This window comes from Drosophila biarmipes, unplaced genomic scaffold (assembly GCF_025231255.1).
Source record: "Drosophila biarmipes strain raj3 unplaced genomic scaffold, RU_DBia_V1.1 ptg000017l, whole genome shotgun sequence".
Lineage (NCBI taxonomy): Eukaryota > Metazoa > Arthropoda > Insecta > Diptera > Drosophilidae > Drosophila > Drosophila biarmipes.
The window spans coordinates 555054-577193 of record NW_026114535.1 but is presented as its reverse complement, the minus strand read 5'-3'; the positions used below and the strand labels follow the sequence as shown (position 1 = coordinate 577193).

The window sequence follows — 22140 nt, the reverse complement described above, 5'->3', positions numbered from 1 at the left end:
AGTCCGAAAGTATGTAACAGGCAGAATGAAGCGCTTAAAGTATATATTCTTGAAATCTTGATCAGGATCACTAGCCGAGACAACCTAACCATGTCCGTCTGTCTGTCCGTCTATTCGTCTGTCCGTCCGTCCGTCCGTATGAACGCTGAGATCTCGGAAACTACAAAAGGAGTAAAGTTTGGAATTTGGTATCTAGATTCCTGATATTGTTGTAGAGCTCAAATATCAGCAGGGAGCTATGCCAGCGGCCACAGTTTTCATGCTACAGAACAATTTTGAACTAAAATGTATATGTCTTATTAATGCTTATTTTTATTTTATATTGTATGGAATTTATATAAAAGATGTTTATACAAACTCCTGGAAAACACCAGCCAGATTTGCCAAATAGTGAAAAACACTTCAATGGTCGTTTTAATTAGTTTGTATACCCTTGGAGAGGGTATAATGATTTCAGTCATAAATTTGCAACGCAGTGCAGGAGGCGTTTCTTCCTTTCTTGATTTATTTACCCCAACCGCACACTTTCGTTGTTTGCAAGCAAGTAGTAAGGGTACGCATGTGCATACAGAAAAAGGAAACAAAACGTGCTTAGTCAGAGAGGGAGAGAACAAAGAGAAGAGAGAGATTTTCCTCTCTCTGAGATCTTTATTGTTCGTCCCCTTCCCGCACTCACACAATGTGAATGCGTATTCAATTCTGAAAAACAAAACTTTCATTGCACGAGTAAAAAACAAGTGACGCTCCTTATAGAAAATTTTATGGGATGTACGCTTTCACACAATTGAAAATTCAAAGAAAATCTTTTAGAAGTCACTTCGGATTTCCCTCTTTCTTATACTCATTTGTTGTATGGCCTATCACCTGCAAGTGAAGCGTCTCAAGTGAAGACACTTCGGAAATTATTTACTTTTTCAACGAATTTTCACTTATTTAATCCCATACAAGTGACACTGCCCATGTGAATTCACTTCGGAAATTCGTAATATTTCCATTGAGTTTTAACCTATCAAAATGTAGCATTTAAAAAAAATTAATTTTTTTTTACACTTTACATCATTTTATGTACAATTTTTTTTTCAATTTCTTTTTAACATTCGTTATCGATTTTCGTAAAAATTGGTGCGGGTACTAGGAAATCCTTTCCAACGATTCTGAAAAAAAATTTTAAATTGTGCACTGCGACACATTTTGATTATTTATTTTTGAAATAAATAAGGTCAGGTAAGTGCTATCCTAAGTCCAAGATATTGTGCGTTGATCCAAGTTTCATATACCAACCTTTTTGAGATTTTTTGTAGGTTTTATAACATAACCTAAAAAATCACACAAAGGGAAAAGGGAAAATATACAAATAAAACACATTTTTATACCCTTGCAGAGTAAAGGAGACGTTTCCGACCCCATAAAGTATATATATTCTTGATCAGCGTTACTAGACGAGTCGATTTAGCCATGTCCGTCTGTCCGATATAGCCATGTCCGTCTATACGTCCGTCTGTTAGTCTGTTTCTACGCAAACTTGTCCCTCAGTTTTAAAACCATCGGGCTAGATCTATCTCAAAAGTCTTCTTTCTGTTGCAGGTAGTACATAAGTCGGAACCAGCCAGATCGGACAAGTATCTTATAGCGTCCATAGGAACTATCGGGAAAAAATTATATCTTTGCTGTTTCTTAGCTTTTCACCTTCTACGCTTGGAAAAAACATTTTTATATTAGTTTTGAATTTCGAATTAAATTTAATCAAAATCGAAAGACTATATTATATAGCTGTCATAGGAACAATCGGAAAATTTGTGGAAAAATAATATGAAACAAATACTAGCTTTGATGCTTTTTGACATATAACTTTCTAATTAGTTATGAATTTTGAATTAAATTTTATCAAACGGACGACTATATCATATAGATGTCTGAAAATGGTCTAAAGAAAAGATTTAAATTATTTTTTTAATAACACTGAAGTCAACAACAATCCTTAAAAATTTCGCATGGTGTTACTAACAAATTGACAAAACAAAAACCTACATTTACAAACAATAACAGTAATTGATGTAAGTGATTTCACTTGGGAGGTGTCACTTGCAAATGACAGGATATACAACAAATGAAAAAAAATTGATATGATATGATGGTAAATTTGATGAAATCCAGTATCGATTCGTCCCCGATATGTCACATATCAATTTGATATGATCGAATTGTTAAAAACGATATTTCGGTAATATCATTTTTACATTAGCGATATCACTTTTTTCTAGAAAAAAGCTTTAACAAAGCTTTTTTATCACAATCAAGCGTTGGCTCAGAGGGCTAGCGCTTCGTTTTTGATACACAGGCCTGAGGGTAAGTGGTTTTTTATTGAAATCTGAAATCATTTAAATGCAGCTTTGTTATAACAATTATAAGGACATTTTAGATATTATTCTTAAACACTTAAAGCATACTCTGCCTTGGGGAGTACTTCAACGAATTTCGAATAGGTCTATTTCGCTTCCACTCACGTAATTAACGCCGCCATATTGCTTTATGTCAAGAAATATTCAAAAAGAGAGAATTAAATTTTTTATTATCAATTTATTATTATTATTATTATTTCATGCATTTCTTTCTGCTCGCTTTACTTAATCACTTTCCTTTTGATCCTCATCAATTACGCGTAACAACTTGTTGTTCTGTAACAACAAGCACATATGTTAATAATAATTCTTTTGTATATTTAAACTCTTGCAGAGGGTATAATGATTTCAGTCAAAAGTTTGCAACGCAGAGAAGGAAACGTTTCCGACCCCATAAAGTATAACTATTCGGGAAAAAATGAAAACAAAATTGTACCTTCGGTGTTTTTTAACATATAACCTTCTAAGCTTGGAAATAACATTTTTTAAATATTTCTGAATTTAAATTAAATTTTATCAAAATCGGACGACTATATCATATAGCTGCCATAGCAACGATCGGAATATTAGTGGTAAAATAATATGAAAAAATTATATTTTAAGTGTTTTTTAACATATAAGCTTCCTAGCTGGGAAATAACTTTTTTTAATTAGTTCTGAGTTTTGAATTAAATATAGCTTTCATTGGAACAATCAGGAAGTTAGTAAGAAAATAATATAAAAATATTATTTTCTAAAGTTGATTATTTCTTATAGCTGCAAGAGTTACAAACATCGGCTTGCCGAAGTTAATTTCCTTTTTCTTTTTATATTACTCTTATTATTCGTTAGCAATCGAAGCATTTCACTATAGCAATTGGCTGAAAAGTATGACTGAGCCCATAACCTATGGAATTTATAAAAAATATGTTAATACAAACTCCAGGAACACACCAGCCAGATTTTCGAAATATTAAAAAACACTTTAATTCATTTTTTCTTTTAGAAAAACTAAACAAACAGACGGACATAATATATACTCGTATCCTTTATGGGGTCGGAAATTCTTCCTTCTACCTGTTACATACTTTCCGACGAATCTTTTATACGATTTTAGTCTACGAAAACCGGGTATAATTAACAAACTATAATCAAGCCAAAGCAAAACAAGGAAGAACGCTATAGCCTCGACTATCAGATATCCGCTTACTCAGCTTAAAGAAGCTAAAGGAAATGGAGATATAAAATCTGCAAACTGATATTTTAAATTATTAAATTCTTTCAGTCGTTAGGTATTCGTGAGATAAACACATTTCAGTTAAAATTTTGTTTCTATCTTATAAATTATAGGCGCTACAGATTTTCGAGGATTGTGCGTTAGAGTGGGCGTGGCACCTCGCTGAAACAAACTTGCGCAGCGCAGGAAGCCCAGGAATCTCTAAGATGTATGGTTGTAAATGAAATAGGAGTTAGAGATCGAGTATATTTTGAGATTTGTGAATAGCAAGTCGGTATTCTTCCAATCTAAAAAATATTATAAACAGTTTAAGAATAAATTAAATAAAGGGTTTTTAAAGGGTTTAATTGGCGTAGTCGCTAGGGTCTTAAAGTTCTTTAAAAAGTAATCGGTACTGATAATACTAAACGACTAATTTATCCTGTTCATCGAAAAATCCGTGAATAATAAAAAACAATTATCGAGATACGCTAAAAAACCTTTGTGTAATTTTCGCACTTACTTAATTTAATAAACCAATTCGATGAAAAGGCGCTTAAAAATCTTAAAAGTAAAAAGTGCCAATATTAAAAAAAAAAACTAAAAGTAATATTCACAAGCAAAAACTAAATTAAAAATTCAAACCTCTCAATACGCGCTCAAAATTTAAACTGCAAATATTAAAAATAATTAAAAAACAATGAACGTTAAAAAATGACAAATCTTTCAGCATTACCACAGTGGTCCGAGACTCACCTTAATTAAATAATTGGGCAAATAAAGCAGTTACCGTATTTCGATTGAAGCCCATCGGAATTCAGTCGGTACATTGCCAGAGTAGAATAACTACCTTAGGATTCTCGACAAATCGAAATTAAATATGGAGCCATCGAGAGGACCATCGTCGACTCAACCAAAGCAGTCATCGAAGAAGGGAAGTCTAGTGCTTGGGTAACCACAAAAGCAGCCTTTATCAAATCATTCAAAGACCACAAGCCATACGAAGGCATCATACAACATATTCCGGACACCCCATACCAAGAAAGCATTAGTAAGTTCATTAATGAATTAAAAATTACATCTTCGTAAGTACATAATAAGTAAGAATTAAAATCCGACCCAACCGACAGGTTAATACTAGTTATTTAAGCAAGAAATCCTCAAAGCTTAACAAATGGAAAGCGATTTCTTCTAAAATTAGGTAATTATCATGAGTTAAATCTGGACCAAGGTAGGGCCCAAAACCCTTTAAACTTCCAGGCATCAACTTCAAATAATTCTTCGAATGCACCAGTTAAAAGGCAAAGGGAGAATAACAGTTCAACAAATAGGATGGATTTAAAATGGTAGAGATTGTTTGAAAGAAAGTAAAGCAAAAACAAGAGAGAACGCTATAGTCGAGTGATTCGACTATAAGATACCCGTTACTCAAATAACAAACTTTTAAATAATATGTCTTCATGTATTTTTTGCCGCTCGAATTAGCTCCCGATTGTTATGTTAAAATCGGTACCCGGGGAACACCACGAAAAGGCCGTTGCTTTGCAACGTGGACTTTCAAACCAAAATACAATTTGCGAACCTACAAGTCGACTTGAGGTGTCAAAAATGTTGTTTATCCGTAACATACGGAAGGCATAATTAATTACATTACGAAATTAATTAAAATATATATTACTTATTTTACTTACTAAATAATAATATAACAAACTAGCCGCGCTATATGTTCACTCTAAGCGCCGGCAGCGCCCTTGCACTAATTTTTCGGTTCTGCTTTTGTTTCAGTCAGCGCCAAAAATGAGAGATCAAAACATAAAATAGACTAACAAAACTTATATGTATGTATATTTGCTAACTGACGTTTGACTGAACACTAATACATAGCAGTTGAAAGAGATAAATAAATATTTACAATTCGTTTGAGAGATGTGAATGCACTGCGAGTCGGAATAAGAGATGAGAAAAAATGCGAGAAGCCCCTCCTGCGCCAATACCATTGTTTAGAAATTTAATGTTTACATTGACCTAATCATAATTCGAAATTGGTATTAAGTTCAATAAAGAAATAGACGGGTGGACAAAAAGGACAAATTGTTTTTTTAAAGTTTTAATTATTAAGCCGGACATGTCAAGTTAACGGACATACAGACGGACATGGCTAGATCGACTCGGCTAGTGAGCCTGAAGAAGAATATATACTTTACGAGTAACAGGTATACAAAATTAATTACGAAATAGAAACAGTCATGTTTGATGACAGTTTACTTTACATAAACTATGGAGAAAACAATATAGGAAAGGATAAGACCGCAGTAAAATGCCTAAGTCCGCCATCGCTTGAGAAAAAGATTAAAGAAGAAAAGACCGCATTATAATGCCCTAATCCACCTTTGTCAAATGACCAGTCATTTAATTTTGACATAAATAATGAATTTAAAAAATGTAATAAATACAGGGTAGAACACTTGAATGAGGAAAAAAAAGAAAGTTTAAATAAGGTTTTATTTGAATTTCATGACATCCAGTACTAGGAAGGTGAAAATTTGACTTTCACAAGTACTATTAAACATTCAATTCAAACCAAGCATGAAGATTCAGTATATAGAAAGCCATATAAATACCCTCAAACTTTTGATGAAGAAGTCAATAAACAAATAAATGAAATGGTTGAACAGTGAATAATTCGTAAATCAAAATCTCCCTATTGTTCACCGATCTGGATAGTTCCACAAAAGATCGATGCATCAGGAAAAATGAAATTCAGATTAGTAGTAGACTACAGAAATTTAAACGAAATCACTATCAATGATAAATTCCCAATATCCAGAATGGACGAAATATTGGACAAATTAGGAAGATGTCAATATTTCACAACCATTGATTTAGCTAAAGGATTCCATCAAATTCAAATGGAACCAGAATCAATAGCTAAAACGGCATTCTCAACAAAACATGGTCGCTACGAATATACTCGAATGCCATTTGGCCTTAAAAACGCCCTCACTACTTTCCAAAGATGTATGAACAATTTCTTAAAAGATTTAATCTATAAAGATTGTTTAGTATATCTAGATGATATTATAATTTTTTCCACTTCATTGGAAGAACATATTCTATCATTGAAGAAAGTATTTCAAAAACTTTGAGATGCCAATTTAAAATTACAATTCGATAAAAGCGAATTTATGAAAAAGGAAACCGAATTCCTAGGTCACGTAGTAACCACTACAGGTATAAAACCAAACCCAAAGAAAATAAGTGCCATTATACATTTCCCCATTATACACGAATTTCGCAAATATCGTAAAGCCAATGACTATGAAATTAAAAAAGGGTGCAACAATTAATATTAAAGACAAACCATACGTAGAAGCATTCGAAAAAATGAAAGTCTTAATTACATCCGACCCTATTTTAATTTATCCCGCTTTAACAAACCATTTTTTTTAACAACAGACGCAATTAACATGGCGATAGGAGCAGTACTATCAGAGAATCATAAACCAGTTTGTTATGCCAGCAGAACCTTTAACTTAAATTATGCTACGATGGAAAAATAACTTTTAGCAATCGTGTGGGCTACGAAATACTTTAGGTCATATCTATTCGGCAGGTCTTTCGAAATATTAAGTGACCACAAACCCTTAGTTTGGTTAAATAATATCAAAGAACCAAATATGAATTTACATAGATGGAAAATAAAATTAAATGAATTCGACTATCAGATAAAATATTTACCAGGAAAAGAGAATTACGTAGCCGACGCATTATCTAGAACCAAGATAGAAGAAGCCATGTTTACGGACGATGTTGAACAGGACATATAAGACGAAACAGATAGCAACACAGACGCAACAGTGCACAAGTGCACAAGAAGACAATCAAAACTATATTTCTGTTACCGAGAAACCATTCAATTATTTTTCTTGACAGATTGAATTGATTTAAGGAAACGAAGATACGACAGAAGTGACACACTATTTTCATAAATTAAAAATTAAAATTATTTATAAAGAAATGACAGAAACTTCAGCGAAAAAAATAATTAAAGAGTATTTATGTACCAAAAAGAGTGCAATTTATTTCTATGATGACTCAGATTTTATTATATTCCAAAAAGCTTATATAGAAATTATAAGTGCAAATCACTTAACGAAACTAGTGAGAAGTACAACAAGACTCGAAGATATTCTGACGTACACAGACTTTAAAGAAAAAATTCTAAAACGACACAAAGAACTTCTACACCCAGGAATTGAGAAAACTTCCAAATGGTTCAGAGATAAATATTATTTCCCTGACTATCAAAAATGAGTTCAAAATATAATAAATGAATGTGAAATTTGTAATATTGCCAAAACAGAACATAGAAATACTAAAATGATATTTGAAATTACCCCAGAAATTCAGAATATAAGGGAAAAAACCTACAGTTTTGTAAAGTTCAGTTTTTGGTCATGCATAGACGTATATTCCAAATGTGCTATTTTAGAAGTAAACGGTTGAGATTGGTTAGAAGCCAAAAAAGCAATTATGAGTGTATTCAATGAAATGGGAAAACCTTAAGAAATTAAAGCAGACAAAGATTCACCATTTATGTGCGTAGCTTTACATAATTGGTTAAACTCAGAAGGAGTTCAAATTCAAATAACAACTAGTAAGAACGGTATTTCAGATATAGAAAGATTCCACAAAACGCTAAATGAAAAGTTAAGAATCATAGGAAGTGAATCAGATATTGAGAATAGATATACAAAATACGAACTAATCCTTTATATTTACAATCATAAAACCAAACATAATGCTACAATTCAGACACCAGCTGATGTTTTCATGTATGCAGGAACACCAGTTTACGACACACAAATGAAGAAAAGTAACAGAATTAAAAAATTAAATCAAAAACGCCATGACTATGAAATAGACCTAAAATATAAACAAGCACCATTAGTGAAGTCTAAGACTACAAGCCCATTTAAAAAAAAAACAGGTACTTTAAAGAAAGTTGACGAAAAACATTTTGAAGAAACTAACAGTGGAAGAAAAATAGTACATTATAAAATAAAATTTAAAATTTAGCAACTGTAATTCAATTGACAATCGGACAAAGTATTGAGATAAATCCTATAAAAGCTCAGAATGGATACCTCATATTTAAAATAGGATCAGTAGAAATTCCAACTAATTACGAATACCATTATTTCCCAAATCCCTTCAAATCTCCTGTTTTTGAAATTATTCCTTATCCTGACGAAAATAATAATATTCTAACAGAAAATATATTTGAAAAATATTTCCTTTATGAAGACAAAGTATTTAATAAAGAAACAGAGAAAATAGTAACTGACGAATGCATAAACGGAATAATTAGACAAGAAAATACCGAATGTAAATTCACTAAAACTTTTGCAAATTTCCAAATTAATTATGTTGAGCACAATATTTTATTGACATGGAACATCCCTAAAACATTGTTAATCAATATTGCATTAATAAAGAAATTTCTATTGTCAGAAGTAATATAGTTAAAATCCTTAATTATTCAATACAATTAGATGAATACACTCTTTCAAACTCAATGTTAGATTACACACGTTTATATAAGTAATAATAATAAAAAAATTGGAACGATTGTCACATATCCAAACAAAAGAAATAATTGATTGACATACAAGATATTATAATGTAATCGGACAAATAAAGGAAATCCAGCAGAGCTAAGCCGGTATATCGCCACATCATATATGAAGCCATTAAAGCCATCGACCATTGTCGACTCAGCGCAAGCAGTCATCGAGGAGGAAAAATCCCATGCTTGGGTAACAAAAAAAGCAGCTCTAATCAAGGCCTTCAAGGACCACAGGCCTTATGAAGAAATCATCCAGCACATCCGGGACACCCCACACCAAGGAAGCATCAGTAAGTTCGTAAATGAACTTAAGTACTTGTAAATTAGAATTAGAGTCAGACCCAACAGAAAGATTACTTTATACAAGCTCATTAATTAACTTAAAAGAAGCAGCAATGATTCTAGGCCATTGGGATGCAGACCCATTCGATAACTATAAACCCAGACGTCATGATAATCGAAGGTATTCGGGGGGTTCACACCAAAATTATTATTATCAAATGTTTAATTCTCAAACTTATCCAAGGTATAACAATAACAATTCAAGGGATAATAATAATTCAAATAATTCATCAAACCCTCAAAATTCACAAAATAAAAATCAAATTCCCACTAGGAACCAAGGTAATTATCACGAGTTTAAGAGAAACCTAGATCAAGGCCGGGCACAAAATCCTTTAAATCTTTTAAATTTCTAGGCATCTACATCGAATAAGTCTCCTAATACACCTGTTAAAAGACAAAGGGAAACTGACAGTGCACAGAATAGGATGGACGTAAATTTTAAAATATGTCAGAGTAATGATTAAAGGAAAACTCCTTAGAGCTATGATAGATACAGGGTCATCTATCAATTTAATGACAAAGAATTTCGCAGAAAATAAAGAAGAGGAAGAAAAACTTAAAGTATATACAATAAATGGATCAATGGAATTGTCTGGAATCTGGAATCTGTCCTACTAAACAGAAATTTTATTTACATAAATGTTCTACAATTACGATATTTTGATAGGCAGAGATTGTTTAAAAGAAAGTAAAGCAAAAATAAATTATGAGGAAGAAACAGTGGTGTTATGAGACACGTTACTTTATGTAAAATATGGAGAAAATGATATGGAAAAGGATAAGACGCAGTAAAATGCCTTAATCCACCATCGTTTGAAAAAAAAATTGAAAAGTATAAGACCGCGTTAGAATGCCTTAATCCACCTTTGTCAAATGACCAGTCAAATTTGCCATAAAAAATGAATTAAAAAATGTAATAAATACGGTAAAAACATTTAAATTAGGAAAAAAAAATTGATGACATTTAATACAAAGTAGGTGAAATGTTGACTCTTACAAGTACTATTAAAAATTAAAAAAAAAACAAAGCATAAAGACCCAGTATATTGGAATCCATACAAATACCCTAAAATTTTCGATGAAGAAGTTATCAAACAAATAAATGAGTTTATTGAACAGGGAATAGTTCTCAAACCAAAATCGTCCAAAAAAGAGCGAAGCATCACGGAAACCGAAATTAGACTAGTAGTCTAAGAAATTTAAACGAGATTACAGTCAATTATAAATTCTCGATATACAGAATATATGAAATATTATATAAATTGGGAAGATGTCAATATTTCACTACTATTAAAATAGCCAAAGGATTCCGTCAAATCCAAATGCAACCAGAATAAACCGCTAAAACAGCATTCTCAACAAAATATGGTCATTATACCCGAATGCCATTTGGTCTTAAAAATGTCCCCGCTACTTTTTAAGGATGTGTGAACAATTTATTAGAAGATTTAATCTATAAAGATTGTTTGGTATGTCTAGATGATATTATAATGTTTTCTACTATTTTTTGAGATACTATAAAAATTACGAGATACGAATTTAAAGCTACAATTAAATAAGTGTGAATTAATGAAAAAGGAAACAGAGTTGGCATAGACACACAATTAAGTCACAATTAATATTAAAGATAAACCTTACATTGCAGCATTTGAAAAATGAAAGCCCTAATTACATGTGACACCATTTTAATTTACCCCGACCTTAGTAAACCATTCTCTTTAACAACGGACGCAAGTAATATGGCAATAGGAGCAGTATTTTCACAAAATCATAAACAAGTTTGTTAAGCCGGCAGAACTTTTAATAAACATGAAATGAACATCAATTATGCTACCAATAAATTGTAAATATAAATCATAAATTATGGCTACCAAATATTTTGATAGATTTTCATAGATCATATTTATTCGGCAGGTCTTTTAAAATATTAAGCGATCCCAAACCTTTTGTTTGGCTCAACATTATTAAATAACGAAATATGAAACTACAAAGGGGAAAAATAAATTTAAAAGAATATGATTATCAGATTAAATATTTGCTAGAAAAAGAAACCGACGAATTATTCCCTGCAAGCAAGCGGGCGATAATTCGCCTATGGTCCAGAAGTCACTTCTTCTGGAAGATAGAATGATGATAGTACACATTTTACAAACACAAATATCGCGTAGAAGTCAGTTTTAAGTCACTTCTGAGCGATAATAACGCAATAGCACACAATTTACCAAAACAAAAAGTCGCGATCGCAAAGAAGTAACTGTTCGATGACATGATGATGTTGATGGTCGATATTAATTCTGATTTAATTATTATTATTTTTATACTCTTGCAAAGGGTATAATGACTTCAGTCAGAAGTTTGCAACGCAGTGAAGGAGACGTTTCCGACCCCAAAAAGTATATTTATACTTGATCAGCGTAACAAGACGAGTCGATCTAGCCATGTCCGTCTATCCGTCCGTTTCTACGCAAACTAGTCTCTCAGTTTAAAAGCTATCGGGCTGAAACTTTCCCAAAGGTCTCCTTTCTATTGCAGGTAGTATATAGGTCGGTAGTATATAGGTCGGTAGTAGTAGTATATAGTCGGAACCAGCCGGATAGGACAACTATATCTTATAGCTCCCATAGGAACTGTTAAAGAAAAAATTTAAAAAAAATTATATCTTTAGTGTTTTTTAACATATACCTTTCTAAGCTTGGATATAAAATTTTTGAAATAGATCTGAATTTCGAACTCAATTTTATCAAAATCGGACGATTATATCATATAGCTCCCATAGGAACAATCGGAAAATTAGAGGTAAAATAATATTGAAAAATGATATCTTCGGTGTTTTTTAACTTACAACCTCCTACGCTTGGAAATAATATTTTTTACTTGGCTTTGAATTTCGAATTAAATTTTATCAAAATCGGTCGACTATATCATATAGCTGCCATAGGAACGATCGGAAAATTAGTCGGAAAACATTTTTAAATTAGTTCTGAATTTTGAATTAAATTTGATCAAAATCGGACGACTATATCATATAGCTCCCAACGGAACAATCGAAAAATTAGTGGTAAAATAATATTGAAAAATTATATCTTCGGTCTTTTTTAACTTACAACCTCCTAGGCTTGGAAATAACATTTTTTATTTGGCTTTGAATTTCGAATTAAATTTTATCAAAATCGGTCGACTATATAATATAGCTGCCATAGGACCGATCGGAAAATTATTCGGAAAACATTAATAAAAATTATATCTTTGGTGTTTTTTAACATATAGCCTTCTAAGCTTGAAAATAACATTTTTTAATTAGTTCTGAATTTCGATTTAAATTTTGTCAAAATCGGACGACTATATCATATAGCTATCATAGGAACGATCGGACAATTGGTAGGAAATAATTTAAAACAAATTACAGCTTTGGGCCTTTTTGACATATAATCTTATAATATTGGGAATACAAATTTTTATATTTTTAAGAATTTCGAATTCAATTTAATAAAATTATTGGTTATTTTTTGAAACTGCAAGGGTATAAAAACTTCGGCTTGCCGAAATTAACTTCCTTTCTTGTTTAATATATAACCTTCTAAGCTTGGAAATAACATTTTTTAATTAGTTCTGAATTTCGAATTAAATTTTGTCAAAATCGGACGACTATATCATATAGCTGCCATAGGGACAATTGGAAAATTAGTGGTAAAATAATATGAAAAAATTATATCTTAGGTGTTTTTTAACTTATAACCTCCTACACTTGGAAATAACATTTTTTAATTGGTTTTAAATTTCGAATTAAATTTAATCAACATCGGATGACTATATCATATAGCTGCCTAGGAAAGACCGGAAAATTAGGGGTAAAATAATATGAAAAAAGTATATCTTTGGTGTTTTTTAACTTATAACCTTCTACGCTTGGAAATAACATTTTTTAAGTAGTTTTGAATTTCGAATTAAATTCTATCAAAATCGGACGACTATATCATATAGCTGCCATAGGAATGACCAGAAAATGGGTCGGAAAACATGAAATAAAAATTATATCTTTGGTGTTCTTTAACATATAGCCTTCTCAGCTTGAAAATAACATTTTTTAATTAGTTCTGAATTTCGATTTAAATTTCAAATCAAATCAAATTTAAATCAAAATCGGACGACTATATCATATAGCTGTCATAGGAACGATCGGAAAATTGGTGGGAAAATAATATGAAATAAATAATAGCTTTGTGGCTTTTTGACATATTATCTTATAATATTGGGAATATAATTTTTTAAATTTTGAAGAATTTCGAATTCAATTTAATAAAATTATTGATTATTTTTTTTAACTGCAAGGGTATACAAATTTCGGCTTGCCGAAGTTAACTTCCTTTCTTGTTATAAAAAACTTTGTTTAAGCTGCTTAATTCTTTGCCAACTTGTTCTACTTAATTACCCCACACTGTAATCATATGTTTGACTTTTGTAATCTCGAAATCGAACATACATACATCCATATCTCTCTTTTGTAATCTCGAAATCGAATATTTAAAATCAGTGCATATTAGAAAACGAAACAAGTCAAACGCTTTTTCAAATAACTCTGCATTCGGCAGAGTCCGCACATTTTGGCGACCGTGACAGGACTCTGCGAGTCCCACCATAAACCACTTAAAATCATTCCCTCTGCTTTCGACGGAGAAATAGATTCCAGCAACGGCAATACTTGGTGTATTTTGGCAGGCATCATTCTTGATCATAGACCACCGGAATCATCGCCACTGGAACGTCATGGATACCTGCATACAGGGTATGCGCATCATAACCGTCGCAAGTACAGCTTTAGAGAGCTACGAACAGCGGCATAAAGAGAACGAAAAACTGTAAGCTAAACTCGCAAATGCGGTTTTGTCATTCCACTCTGAAGCAAAGGGCATTGCCCATACACACACATACTTGTGCAGCTGGTCTGCAAATAAATAAGCCAAAAATTGAGTTACTCTCCCAAGCATCGGAGTGTTTTGTTTTCTCCCTCTGAATCAAAGGGCATTGCCAACATATTTGGTATTGCTTCACTCAATAATTGCTCCACACTTAGTTTTCGCTAAATAACTCTTCGCAAAACTGACTGATATTCAACTTGTGTCTTTAAGAAAACAAAGGAATACAATTCAGCGAACTATAGTCAATCTCAAAGCTCGCATCGAACTGCAGAACGACCTTGCTGCCCTTGAATGACAGTCACAAATGCGGCTGGATGCGGCTGACGACGGCCGACAAGAATTAGAGGACGTATTCATGGAATCCAAGGCAATTATCATCACTCGTATTGGGGCGTCAAAGAAGGACCGGCCAGAAGATGCAAGTTTCTTTAATTCATCGGCAAATTCCGCAACTGGGCACCATAATCGTTTACCTTCGTTAAAGCTACTTAAGTTCGACGGGAAGTATGGTGACTACATGAAGTTTATCACTGCCTTTACTAGCATGTACCATGATGACGCTTCAATATCAGCTGTTGACAAATTTAGCGACTTGCTTAGCTGTTTGTCTGGCCCGGCGCTGAGTGTTGTGGCCCCCATTTAAGTGTCCGGAAACAATTATCCAAAGGCGTTAAAGCAGTTAAAGGAACACTACAATAAAAAGGTTTTGATTTTCATAGAGGACATTTCTAACTTATTCGATATTCAATTTATGAAAACATCTGATCCCGCAGCTCTTCGCTTTATCTTGGATACCGTCTCCGCTCTGCGTGAAGCAGAAGCAGATGTTATGAACGCAATACTAATCCATCTTGTTTTATCTAAAATTGATGCAGATTCGAAATTATCGTACGATCGGGTTCAAGAATACGAGGGTTTGCCTACTTGGGAGGATTGTTATCGCAGTTTAATCCGTCATTGTCAATTTTTGGAGAGCAACGTTAAACGAACATCTGATGAGAAGCCAAGGGAAAGGCCCTGGCAGAATAGAAGAGCCTTTGTTACGACACAGGGTGGTTGTAAGAAATGTTTTTCTACTGATCACTCTCTCACTCAGTGCCCTTCATTTGGTTTACTAGACTGGCAGGATAAATATAATTTTGTCAAACATTCTGCTCTGTGCATAAATTGTTTGCGAAACGGCCATTTGGCGAGCAGATGTCCAATTAGATCTCGATGCCGCGTTTGTTAAGGCTTACATCATACTATTCTGCATAGAACTGCTCATCCAGAGCAACCAACACAAATAGTCTCCCTGGTCAATACTTCACTTGGTTGGATCGTTGTCGGAAAGGTTTCTGATATTCCGCAATCTCAAGTCGTAAAGTGCAACATGGCACGTTCTACGGAGCTGCAAGGTGCGTTAAAAAGGTTTTGGCTAATCGAGGAGTTTGATTCGCTCGATCAAGGTTTCACCGCAGAAGAGCAGGAATGCGAATGGCATTTTGTGGCAAACACAAGGTTTCTCACATCTGGACGGGTTCAAGTTTGCTTGCCATTTAAGGAGAATCCTTAGCTGCGTGCTGTGTTCAATGCATGGTGCAAAACAACGTCGAATCTTTCTCTGAATGAGTTGTTGATGATTGGGCCAAACATCCAGCGGAATCTTATCTTAACACTTCTTGCCTTTTGCTTACATCGTCATGCACTTGTAGCTGATATCTGCAAGATGTATCGCCAGTTCGAAGTATCACCAGACGATCGTACGTATCAACTTGTTCCCTAAAGAGAATCCTCAGCTGCGCCTTTAGAATTGTTTCAGCTCAACACTGTCACTTACGGCATGTCCTGCCCACCATTCCTAGCAATAAGGAGCTTGAAATATATTGCTGATAACTTCTCCAATCAGTTTCCCATCGGAGCAGCCGTACTTAAAGAAGATATGTATGTCGATGACCTCCTTACTGGAGCAGACAGTGTCGAAGAGCTTCATCTCAAGTCTGCAGAGGTCACCGCATACTTTCTAAGACTGGATTAGAGCTTGCAAAGTGGAACACAAGCAAAATAGAAGGCAACGGAGCAGAGCTTCAATTCAAGGTTGATACTAAAGATGTAACGAAGACTTTGGGCATGTCGTGGCAACCAAAACTAGATGTGTTTTGTTTCAGGTAAAACCTACCTACAATCTGGAAGCTACCCTGTACGATTTGCTAGGACTCGTATCACAAAGGCAATTTCCTTGCCGTGGCTAGAATTGTGCGCCGCATATTTATTGTGTCAAACATGGGCCAAGATTAAGCACAAATTCGAAAAATACATTGATAATATTTCCTTTTGCACAGATTCAAGAAAAGTTCTACAGTGGCTTACCATGCATTTGTCCAGGTTAAACTGTTTTGTCGCCAACCGGATTTCTGAGATGCAGTCAACCACGTCAAAGATCACTTGGAGGCCAGTTCCGGGCAAGGACAATCCCGCGGACATAGTGTCAAGAGGCTGCGCAGCGTCCGAGCTTATAGAAACTATATGGTTTCGTGTACCAAGCTTCTTATGTCAGGACTCATCGGGATGGCCTCAACCAGGACCAAATTCTCAGGACACCAATGAAGAGTTGGAGCTGCGAAAAGCAGCAGTCCTCACACGTACAGATAGTGGTAGCAAGGAAGATATATTCGACTACGTTATCAAAAAATTCTCATCCTATGGGCGCATTTTGTGAGTCATAGCTTTTGTGTTGCGCGTCTTCAACAGAATCAAGGTCAACAGGCAAATGAACATAGTCGATGTAATTCATACACCAGCAATTGTATTGCAATACGCGTTTAAGCACATCGTATCACATATTCAGCAGAAGACCTTTTTCAACGAAATTCAGCACCTAAAGGAGAACAAGATTTTAAATCCCGAATTTCAAAAACTAAATCCGTCCCTAGCAGCGACTGACGGAGCAAACGGTTCGATAACACTATTACGTGTAGAAGGCCGCTTAGCCAAAGCGCCTATTTCACTCGATACCAAATTTCCTGTTCTTCTACCAAGGAATCATTGCTTCACATTGAAATTTGTTGAAAATCTCCACCAGCAACACATGCACGCTGGACCAAAGGCTTTCATTGGAATCCTGCGACTTCAGGCTTGGATTGTAAACGCCCGAAAAATCGTTCGAAAGATTGTACGGCGCTGCACACACTGTTACCGTTACAAGCCTCGTTTAATAGAGAAAATAATGGGATCACTTCCAGTTGATCGCTTTCATTCACAACGAACTGGAGTCGAGCTATGTGGACCATTTTTCACATCATACTGCATTCGAAGCAAGGTGCCATATAAAACATACATGGCCGTGTTTATACGCTCTTCGTCAAAAGCAATCCACATAGAACTCATTTCCGACCTATCTACTAATAATTTTATTCTCTGTTTAAAGCGCTTCGTCAGTCACAGAGGCATCCCACTACGCATTTATTGTGACAATGCAACTAATTTCGTCGGTGCACGATCGCAGCTCGAGGACTTTAAGCAGCAGCTGTTCGACGAAGCCAACACATTGAATGTGCAGAAGTTCAGCAGCATCGTGGGATTTGAGTTCAAGTTCATCCCTTTGCGTGCTCCCCACATTGGCGGCTTGTGGGAGGCCGCAGTAAAGACCATGAAGAGCCTTATGATGAAAAACTTGGGCAACACTGGGCTTAAGTACGAGGAGCTTTAAACGATTGCAACCGAGTCGAAGGCAATCTTAAACTCAAGACCAATTGCATCCCTCTCCGAAGATCCAAACGATGGAGAGGCGCTTAGCCCAGCGCACTTGCTGATTGGGTCCTCTTTGATGTCCATAACGGAGCCTTCGATTGACGAGAGCAGACCATCCTATCTTACGCGGTGGCAGCGCGGAATCATTGCTTCACATTGAAATTTGTTGAGAATCTCCACCAGCAACACATGCACGCTGGACCAAAGGCTTTCATTGGAATCCTGCGACTTCAGGCTTGGATTGTAAACGCCCGAAAAATCGTTCGAAAGATTGTACGGCGCTGCACACACTGTTACCGTTACAAGCCTCGTTTAATAGAGAAAATAATGGGATCACTTCCAGTTGATCGCTTTCATTCACAACGAACTGGAGTCGACCTATGTGGACCATTTTTCACATCATACTGCATTCGAAGCAAGGTGCCATATAAAACATACATGGCCGTGTTTATACGCTCTTCGTCAAAAGCAATCCACATAAAACTCACTTCCGACCTATCTACTAATAATTTTATTCTCTGTTTAAAGCGCTTCGTCAGTCGCAGAGGCATCCCACTATGCATTTATTGTGACAATGCAACTAATTTCGTCGGTGCACGATCGCAGCTCGAGGACTTTAAGCAGCAGCTGTTTGACGAAGCCAACACATTGAATGTGCAGAAGTTCAGCAGCATCGTGGGATTTGAGTTCAAGTTCATCCCTTTGCGTGCTTCCCACATTGGCGGCTTGTGGGAGGCTGCAGTAAAGATGAAGAGCCTAATGATGAAAAACTTGGGCAAGCGTAACGTACTTGAAGCAACAGTTCTGGGAGCTATGGAAGCATGGTTATTTACAAACGCCTCAGGCGCGCTCCAAATGGCTCAAACCCAATGCCAACATTCAAATTGGGCATATGGTAATAATTCACGAGGATAATACAGCTCCCCAGGAAGGGGAGCTGATGGACGAGTAAGAGTGGCCGATATCAAGGTGAAAAATGGAACCATTTGAAGACCCATCTGTAAGATAGCGGTCCTGCCTGAGCAAATTGGTGCTTGAATACTCCTTATATCTTTCAACGGGCGGAGAATGTTCGATGACATCATAAGTCAATATTAATTCTGATTTAATTATTATTATTTTTATAAAGAACTTTGTTTAAGCTGCTTAATAATTTGAAATGATGATGGAACTCGTTTTACAGAAATAAAATTTTTGGGAAAAAGGAGAGGCTATAGTTGCCGTTACCCATTTATTTATAACAATTCCAAGCAATTAGCTTGTGGTTAGTCCAGTTTCGTAACAAATTTTTGTGTAGCTTTGTTTTACAAAATTTTTCAATTGAATAACACCTTAAAATGTCTAACTCAACAAAGAGTGCGAATTTACATGAAGCTGTACGATTACTTTAAGATCTTTACACATTACCTGGCGTTATTGCAGTGAAATAAGCTTTTAAAGACAGCTACATGTTAGAGTCGTCCAATTTTGTTTAATTTTAATTCGTAATTCTTAAAATTTTAAAGAATTATATTCCCAATATAATAGAATAATTTCTCAAAAAACAACAAAGCTATAATTTGTTTTATATTATTTTCCCAACCATTTTCGGATCTTTCCTATGACTAGATATAATCTTCTGATTTTATTAAAATTAAATTCGAAATTTTGAAGTTTGTATACCCTTGCAGTTATAAGAAATAATCAACTTTAGTAACACCATGTGAAATTTTTAAAGATTGTTGCTGACTTCAGTGATATTAAAAAAAATTATTTCATTCTTTTTTTCAGACCATTTTTTTGACATCTTTATGTTAGAGTAGTCAGATTTTTATTAAATTGAATTCGAAATTCTTAAAAATATGAAAATTCTCAATATCATAGGAAAATATGTCAAAAAGCCCCAAAGCTATAATTTTTTTCATATTATTTTCCCATCGATTTTCCGATCGTTCCTATGACAGTTATATGTTATAGTCGTCCGATTTTCATCAAATTTAATTTGAAATTCAGAATTGATTTAAAAATGTTATTTCCAAGCTAACAAAAAAAACACCAAAAATATAATTTTTTCATATTTTACGACTAAATTTCCTATTGTTTCTATGCCAGATATATAATTTAGTCGTACGGTTTTGATAAATTTAATTCAAAATTCAGAACTAGTTAAAAAAATGTATTTTCAAGCTTTGATGGTTATATGTCAAAAAGCATCAAAGCTATAATTTGTTGCATTTTTATTTCCCACCAATTTTCCGATCGTTTTTATGACAGCTATAAAATATAGTCCGTCCGTTTTTACGCAAACTAGTCTATCAGTTTTAAAGCTATCGGGCTGAAACTTTCCCAAAAGTCTTCTTTCTATTGCAGGTAGTATAAAAGTCGGAACCAGCCGGATCGGACAACTATAACTTATAGCTCCCATAGGAACTATCGAGGAAAAAATTAAAAAAAAATTATATCTTTGGTGTTTTTTAACATCTACCTTTCTAAGCTTGACATTTTAAAATCAGTTCTGAATTTCAAATTTAATTTTATCAAAATCGAACGACTATATCATATTATACCCTCTGCAAGGGTATAAATATGTGCTCCTTTTTTGTCTACGACCTTTTGAAAGCGATTTGGAACGGAACCCGCCAAGTTTAGAGATTCAATTGAATCTTTTTCCACTTCTTTGTGACCTCAGAAATGGTTTCATCCTTTGGTCTGGATAGATCGGCAGATCAATTTCTCTTTATTATCGACCACACATTTTTAATAATATTGAAATCCAGACTTTGGGGTGGTGAATCTAGTGTTTTATAATCCTTTTCGCCTTGTTGCAAGGAGCCTTGTTCTGCTGGAGATCACCGATCAATCTGTCGCCGCTGGGAAATGCAAAATAGTTTAGATCCTTGTTCATAAAACCGTTAATGGGAACTAAGTCTCCCACACCATTATAGGAAACGCATCCACAGAACATTACGCTCCCACCTCTATAGCTTACTTGTTGGCATACAGGTGCATTTTTTTACGTTAATCTTTGTTCAATAGTACATAAACTTTTGTTGGTGATGAGTGGAACTCAACACAAGGAAGAACACTATAGTCGAGTGTCTCGAATATCGCCACCTATCGGCTATCTTGGTATATATTATGTGGGCGGCAGACAGTTTTAAGTGTTTTAGACGTGGGTGGGAATAAAAAATATTTGTTTGGTCAATCGAAAGGTTTTAATGAGACAAATACATTTTAGCAAAAAGAAAAATTTTTAGCATGACAACTGTGGCCACCACAGTTTTGATGAAACAAATACAATTTAGCAAAAACAAGTTTTTTAGCATGGCAATTGTGGCCACCACAGTTTTGAGCGGTTAGTGGGCGTTAGTGTGGGCGTGGCCCCTCGCTAAAACAAACTTTACAAATAATGTCAAATTGATACCAAAAATTTTAATTTTCTCGAATTCTGTCTTTTCGAATATAGATGATAAAGGATAGAGCAATATGGCGGCGTTAATTACATGAGTGGGAGCGAAATAGACCTATTCGAAATTCGACTTGGCTTACTTGAAACATATTGTCTCGCTTGCACTAACATGGTTTCCATGGCTTTTAAACGTAACGCCCGCGGAAAACGTTGAGCGATAGACTTGCTAGTAAGGTGCCTGTCTCTGATGCTGAAGGTCCCAGGTTGAAGTACTCCCCAAGGCAGAGTATGCTTTAAGTTAAGAATAATATCTAAAATGTCCTTATAATTGTTATAACAAAGCTGATTTCAGATTTCAATAAAAAAAATAAAAATAAATTTGTCACGGGGAGGACTTGAACCACTAACCCTCAGGCCTGTATATCAAAAACGAAGCGCTAGCCCTCTGAGCCAACGCTTGATTGTGACAAAAAAGCGTTGACAAAGCCATAAGGCTGTATACACTAGAAGACTTTTATAATATACTAGTCAGTACTGTG

At 34.5% G+C, this 22140-nt stretch overlaps 1 protein-coding gene and 1 long non-coding RNA gene across 16 annotated transcripts in view; one reads left to right on the top strand and one right to left on the bottom strand.

Annotated features, from left to right (window-relative positions):
* LOC122817994 (uncharacterized) overlaps positions 1-22140 on the top strand; it is a 271976-nt gene that overhangs the window by 129967 nt on the left and 119869 nt on the right. For all 9 annotated transcript variants that reach the window (XR_007765481.1, XR_007765475.1, XR_007765473.1 and 6 more), the window contains exon 2: positions 4325-4645. This is a non-coding gene — a long non-coding RNA (uncharacterized LOC122817994). The remainder of the gene's footprint in view (positions 1-4324; positions 4646-22140) is intronic.
* LOC127012038 (uncharacterized) overlaps positions 1-22140 on the bottom strand; it is a 100024-nt gene that overhangs the window by 1084 nt on the left and 76800 nt on the right. The window contains exon 1 of one of the 7 annotated variants that reach the window (XR_007765465.1): positions 5286-5402. The exons of the other annotated variants lie outside the window; for them this stretch is intronic. The gene's annotated coding sequence lies outside the window, so the exon portion shown is untranslated. Of the gene's footprint in view, positions 1-5285; positions 5403-22140 lie in introns of those variants that run through there. 7 annotated transcript variants of the gene reach the window in all.